Source organism: Fukomys damarensis, unplaced genomic scaffold, assembly GCF_012274545.1.
Source record: "Fukomys damarensis isolate Sample0158 unplaced genomic scaffold, DMR_v1.0_HiC HiC_scaffold_36, whole genome shotgun sequence".
Taxonomy (NCBI): domain Eukaryota; kingdom Metazoa; phylum Chordata; class Mammalia; order Rodentia; family Bathyergidae; genus Fukomys; species Fukomys damarensis.
Genome location: NW_022900948.1, coordinates 15,287,697 through 15,295,000, shown reverse-complemented (window position 1 = coordinate 15,295,000; position 7,304 = coordinate 15,287,697).

Genomic DNA, 7,304 nt, shown 5'->3' with positions numbered 1-7,304 from the left:
GCTCGGGCTTGAGGGACTGAAGGGAAACATGGCCAACGCCCCCAAACCCCGCTCTGGGTCGCTGTCCGTCCGGCCGACCCCTCAGCGCTCCCGCTACAGCCGCCACTTCCGGGTGCGGCGGCCTAAACCTGCCGGATGGGAAACCAGCGCCGCCTCTCGGCTGCCCTCCGCTGGGGACCAGGAAAGCGGGTACACGCACCCGGTGAGGTCTGAGGTCGGGATCGTAAATGTGTGTGAGCGACTGAGGATGCCAGAGTGTGCATTGCATCCGGCTGAGAGGTGGTCTGTAGCTGTCAGTGAGAGGCGACTGCATGTCTGACTAGTCCTGTGAGGCTGGGTGTTGTTACGTATTGTGCCTGCTTTGCAGTTAAGATTCTGGGCGGGGAGGGAGGTTACCCTTCATGTTCAGGTCACACATGGTACAGACCTACTGCCTATCAGCCTGGGAGTCTAAGAATCAGGCTAAGCAATTTGCGCTAAAAAGCTCTTGTCTTTTGGGCCTAGAATAAGGGAGCCTGTTGGTGCCCTGCATATCTGCCTAATTACCAGCTACCCCCAGTAGGTCAAGTCTTTATCAAGGCCAGAGCTTTTGCTCTTTTCCCTGCAGGAAGGGGGTACATATCAAGCCAAGAGTAACGGAGGGAGGCTGGAGACCTGAACCAAATCAACATTGCAAGCAACAGAGCCCATGGTCAGATAATACTGTATCTGCCAAGCTGGGCATGGAGCCATGACAGACCCTAGGGCCTTCATCACTGCTGTTGAGGATGAAGACACAATTCATCCAGAACTCAGAGAATAAATAAATGTTCAGAACATCTTATATCATGAACACCTCCCTATAGAATTTTCTCATTTACATGAAAATATGCATTTGTAAATTGTAGCATTTTGAGGTGAGTTTTTTTTTTTTTTTGAGGGTTGGTGTTTTTTGTTTGTTTTTGGTAGTGGTGCTGAGGATTGAGCCCACAGCCTCGCACATGCTAGGTAAGTGCTCTACCACTGTGCTATATCCCCAGCTTTGTAGCACCATTTTGGAAAGCTAAAATATTTTCAACTTCAGTAACTAAAATTCTGTTATGTGAAATAAGTAAATAAATAAAATTCCGTTATGTATCAGTTCATCAGAAATACCTAAAGCATCCACTGAATTCCTTTGCTCCTGATGGACCTTTTAGATCACAGCAGGAGTAAATGATTAGTAAAGGTTTTCTGAAATGTGTCCCCAAGCCTAAGTATTTCACCTCCCTGCTTACCCACACACTTTGATCTATATCATGAGCAGGCAGGGAGGGAATTTATTTACTTTCCTCACTATCCAATGACTAGATGGTACTAAAAAATTACTTCCCAGCTGATGTCATGTAATGCAACATGACTGAAATAATAAACATTGGCTTTCTGAGGCTTTCATACCTGGAGAGTAGCAAGCTCATTTACATTTTTAACATCACTGGTTCTTCTCATCAAATAGAATTATTTGTTGGGAATGAGATTGACAAAATGAACAAGGTGGTTGGCCATGGCATAAAAAGGTGAAAGGGCAGTTATAGCCCAGGCATGTTCTCAATGAAAGCCATGTACCTCAAGCTTTTTAAAATTATCATCTGCAATGTTATCAGGTCTGGAAAGGTCTTAATTTAGTTGGGCATATGATAGTGAGTTAGATATGATAGTGAGATAAAGTATTAGTTAATGGGATGTAAATAATAGCGATGTGTGCAACTCCTATGTCATGACCATTAAGGGAAGAGATGCGTGTTTACCAGTGGTGAGCCAGTGGGGGGTTATAGGCAAGACCAGTTCCAGACAGTAAGAGAGAAGAGCAGGGGTGGTGGTGGTGAATTATTTAAACCCATGTGTCTTTGGCTCTGGGTAATATCAACTTAACCTGAATCCTAAGAAGTAAAGTCCATGATTGCCAAGTTCATGACTTTGTTCAAGATCTGAGGAAAACATGAAGACTCTTAAGCCTTAAGTAAGACAGAAAAGTAAGAGTTTGTTACCTAATTTATTTCAGTCATATACCTATAAAATTGCACGTAGATCTCATACTCAGAATCTAGAGATGTCACAGAAGCTAAGCGTGTTGCTAAACTCATTGATCAGGGACATGTGGAAAGGAATGCTAGCAAGCAGGCACATGGGTCTCTGTTTCTTTGTTGTAGATAGGATTGTAATAAGCAAAGCTCTGACTCCCAATGGCCAGTAAGATGACATTTAAAATACATTTGGTAAAAATCCTGTCTACAAGGCAGGAAAAAAAAGAACAGAACAGACAAATGGCAACTAATACTCCTCATATTGTCCTTTAAATGCCAGATGCAATCTTTTGCATTTCCCAGCTTTCTTACATATATCTTCACTGTTTAGTGTATTATGATAGTGTTACTTCTAAAGGTCTATATGATATCTTTTTGTTAAGTAATGTTATGAAATTTAGAGTAAATGTAACAAATCAAATGAGTTTTTAGAATTTAGTTTGTGCTTAGGTTCTACCTTTCCACAGAAGCTCTGGTGGTACTCATTTCTATGAATTAAATTAATAATAAGCTTTGATATTAGTAAAGTGCTTTGTAAAATCATTTCATGCATTCAATCTCATTTATCTTTATAACACGGTAAGGTACATAATGCAGGTACGTTACCTTATCTATACTTACCTTATTATAAAATTCCAGTTTATAGATATGGAAACAGAGATCCAGAGCAGTTGAGTAACTTGCTCGAGGCTACACCTTGGATAAAGGGCAGCCTTGGGATTTTGACTTTGAGTTTTCAGCATATTCCTAATGAGATGCTACGGTAGACAACTGTCCATTTCTTCCTCTTCCCTTGATGACAGAATCTGGCTGTTGTTCAGATGTGAGTCTGTCATGGGTTTCAAGAAAGGTTAAACCTTTCCTCAACTCTTAATAGGTGAATTCTGGGTGTAATCCAGTCATGATGCTATAATCCCAGTTGTCAGTGATTGGCCAAGACATGGGCATGTGACATCAATGTGGCTAATGGAAAATGAGGGAAGTCAGCTGGGAGCCTTCCTAGCTCTCCAAGAATATGAGGAAAGGGTATGCCTTCTTCACCCTTGCTAGGGCTTGTGCAAGGATGTAATGTTTGCTGTTGCTATAATTATCTCATGAATATGAGAGAGTCTGACTAGTCATAACATTGAGGAAGGCAGACCCCAAAATAGAAAGAATCTAATCCCTGTTGATAGCACTGAGCCACTAGAATCAAACAATCTAGAAACCACTCTACCTGTGGATTTGGATGTGGAGACATTGAATTGTCCTTACTGTTATAGCAGCCAAATTAGATTTTCTGTACAACCTGTTGCTGACACTAATACCCTTAACTGAAAACAGATGTTAAAGTTTCATTGCAAGTCTAGAGAAAAACAGAATAAAAAATCATTTATATTAGCTGGGGCAGAATTAGAGGAGAGGAGGTCATGGGAAAGTAAAGTTTGGACAGCTGAGGGTGGTACTAAGGGCTCCAGACTGTTCCTATTATAGCAGTCATGTTTGTGTATTTATATAGTGGATTTCCATGTAATATTTTGTTTTTAAAAATCTACAAAATTCTACTATCAAGTTTGAAAAACAAAAGTTGAGAGCAAATGTCTAGGTTTAAGGAAGTTCTTACAATTTGGCAGCACAGTAAACCAGTTTAATATTTACCATCAGGCTGCACATGGTGGTGTATAACTGTAATCCCAGTGCTTGGGAGGCTGAGGAAGGAAGATCGCTGGGAGTTCAAGGCCAGCATGAACTACTCTGTCTCAAAAAAACCAAACAGCAACCAAACAAACAAAAACTACCGTCAGGAAATAATTTAATTTATAATATAATATAATATAATATATATTTTAAATATTTAATATATTTTTATATGTACAAAGATACACACATTTGTAACAAGTACCAAAAGTTCAAGATTAGACTACTGAAATAAATTACAATGTCTTTGTTATACAACTCTATATCATGCAGCCACTAAAAATAATGATTTTTTTTCTTTCTTTTTATTGAGGTTATTGGTACAATGTAGGTATACAATACAATTATGTTCATCATTGGGATTCTGTACCTTTACATAATAGGTCTTGATTCTCATTTTTCCCCTTGTCCCTGCCCTCCCTTCAACCCCTCCTCCCCTCCCCATTTACAAACACTTTATTTACATTTTTTCAGTTTCTCATATTTTTTTCCTCTCCCTTATTACATTTCCCCCACCCTTCCCACTTTCCTTACACCTTTAGCCTTTTACTTCCTATTTCACATTATTAATTATCTCATTAGGATCCTGTGTACTGTTATAGTTTTTCACACCAAAGAAACTATTCGGTATTTCAGTTAAAGAAATCTCTGTATGAACATTAAAAATAGGGAATCCTAAATTAAAACTAAAAAGGAAAGTAAAAGAGTAACATTAAAATAATCCTTAATTCTGGAGGTGAAAATGGTCCCTGAACATATTTAAATTGCTTCTCGCTCTTATAGTCTTATCTTATTCTTTTCTCATTATTTAGAGAATACTTTATTAGTTTCTGTAATCAAACCCACGTAGATATGACCTTACATATTTAGTACGATGTGTTACCCCTGCACACAGGGAAAAAATAAAAATAAAAAATAAAAATAAATTAATATTTCTAGACCAATATGGTTGTCCATTTCTGTACAATGCCTATATCCAGACAACAGCAAAGTTCTGTTGCTGTTGTGGTACCTGGCACCATTTTTTCTATTAGCCTCTTAATCATCATCTGGAAAGAGAACATTCTAGAGTAATATCATTAAATGTAGCTCTGATAAAGCATGGTCCCTACTATGTATCATAAAGCAGGTACTAGATATTTTACATTCATAAAGGTATGATACAGTACTGTCCTACATCAATAATACTAGATTCAGTTTTGGTTTGAAATTTACTTTGTCTGCAAATAAGATTGCTACCCCTGTTTTTTTCTGGGCTCCTGTCACATGGAGAATTGTTTTCTATCTTTTCACTTTCAGTCTATGGGCTTCTTTTTGCACTAGGTGTGTTTCTTGTATACAACATATTATTGGATTTTGCTTCTTATTCCATTTTGCCAGTCTATTTCTCTTGATTGGTGAGTTGAGGCCATTGACATTGCTTGTTATAACTGATATGTACTGACTTATTATTGACATGTTATTGGCCTTTTGTTGACTCTTTTTACTTTTTCACCTTCTCCTTTTAATTTCTTGCCTTGCCTATTTGATTTGCTCTGTTGGGCCTCATGGTGTTGCTTTTTAACCTAGAAACATGTTCAAAATATTGTATCATTTAAAATCTATTTATTTATTTATTTTGTGCAGGGGATCAAACTCACGATCTTGTGTTTGCAAGGCAGGCACAGTGCCACTGAGCTAAATCCCCAGCCTAAAAATAATTTTTCTGTCTTACTATGTAGTTCAGGCTGGCCTTGAACTCACAGTGTAGCCCAGGCTGGCCTCGAATTCATGGTGATTCTCCTGCCTCAGCCTCCAAATGTGAGGATTACAGGCATGTGCTACTATCCCAGCTTCATTTAAAAAATTTTGCATGTATATTTATATAAAGAAAACAGAGGAGAGGAAAGCATATCAAAATCCTAATAGTGGCTGACTTTGTATAGTGGAATCATTTTTATTATTTAAAAATTTTCTCCTTATTAATCCAATTTTCTCATTTAATTTTTAAAAATAATTTTATAGGGAAGAGAAGCTTACTTCTCATACTTGTTTAAGCAGCTAGCACATATTGCCAGTGCTTTTATCTCTCTACCACACTGTAGTGCCGAATTGAAGTAGACAATGCATTTCAGTCACAAGTGGTCAGAAGAATGAGTGACAAAGAAGATTCTCAGAACTCAAAAGGCTGTGTATAAGATATGAGGAGAAAAATATGGAACTGAGATACAATTGGATTGCAAAAGAGGGGACCACTCACTGTGGAGAACTTGGACAGACTGTGACAAACACCACCAAGGATTCCACTTAGGCCAATCAAAGTCTGTACTTGCTGTGACTCCCTGCACCAAGGATGTGTCTCATCTTCTTTTCTATCTCTTCCATGAGCTCTACAGTATCAAAGGCTAGGTCCTTCTTGTAAGAACTGGCAGATTTAGTCTTTTCTTCCTGCTGAGTCTCACAGAGCCACCTCAGGCAACTTTTTCCAAACCTTGTCACAAGACCAAGAAAAGACTGAAAGGATAAGCTACTGAAGGAATGGCTTAGATGGCCACTCTATATCTGGTCTTAAGGGAGAGATGCTTAACAGATTCCATCTCCTATACCAGTTCCCAATGATCAGAAGTCCACCTTAAGCAATTCTGTAAAGGATCATGGGTCCGACATGAAACAATGCTGTAATCAATGGGAGTGTTTGATGTAGGAAAGGAAGAGAGTAGCTCAAGTAGTTTATATTTGCAATACTTGGATCACCAAGTCCAGCTCAGATACCTAATAACAGTAAGACCTGCTGGGGTTCTTCATGGCCCAAAGAACTTCTGTGTTCCTTTTAAGTCTACTAATTGATGGTCAGGATTTTATCATCTGCCAACAATAGTAACTTCTTCAAAGAAGACTTAATATGTATTGTAGTAGGCTTTTTGCCTACATTATCCCACAAAATACTCCTAGCAACCCTGAATTTTATACATATGAAAACTAAAGATCAGACAGGTTAGGTCATACAGAGATAAGTGTTTGGAACTGGATTTACTTATTTATTTGTTTTTTTTCTATACAGGGTCTCACTATTTAGTTCAGACTTGCCTCGAGCTCATTATTTAGCCCATGCTGGCTTTAAACTCACAGCCATCCTCCTGCTTCATCCTCTCCAGTGATGGGATTATAGGCATGCACCACCATGCCTGGTTGAGTCTAGATTTAAATCCAGACCTAATTCTAGAGTCTGTGTTCTTCCCACTGTATGGTGTTTTCTCCCTCCCCCCTCTCTAAAAAAGAAATAAAACATTATTCTAAATGAAAAATAGGGGAACAAAAATATGAAAGGGTAGCCCCCTTTATGCCTTTCTCCATATGAAGTTAGAAGAGAACTGCAAGAAAACCAAGATTATGCTTGTCTAGAAAGCTCAGTGATGAGGTAACCTGCAGCTGTGACGAGGTGATATCTGAAATCAGGCTGCCTGGATCCAGCTGTCTCTGCTGTTTCCCACTGTGTGACCTGAGATAGGGAACTTCTCTGTCCTCCAGTTTCTTCATCTGTAAAGTATGGATAATGATAACAAACTCATAGAACTGTTGTGAGAATTTAACAAACTACTAGAAATA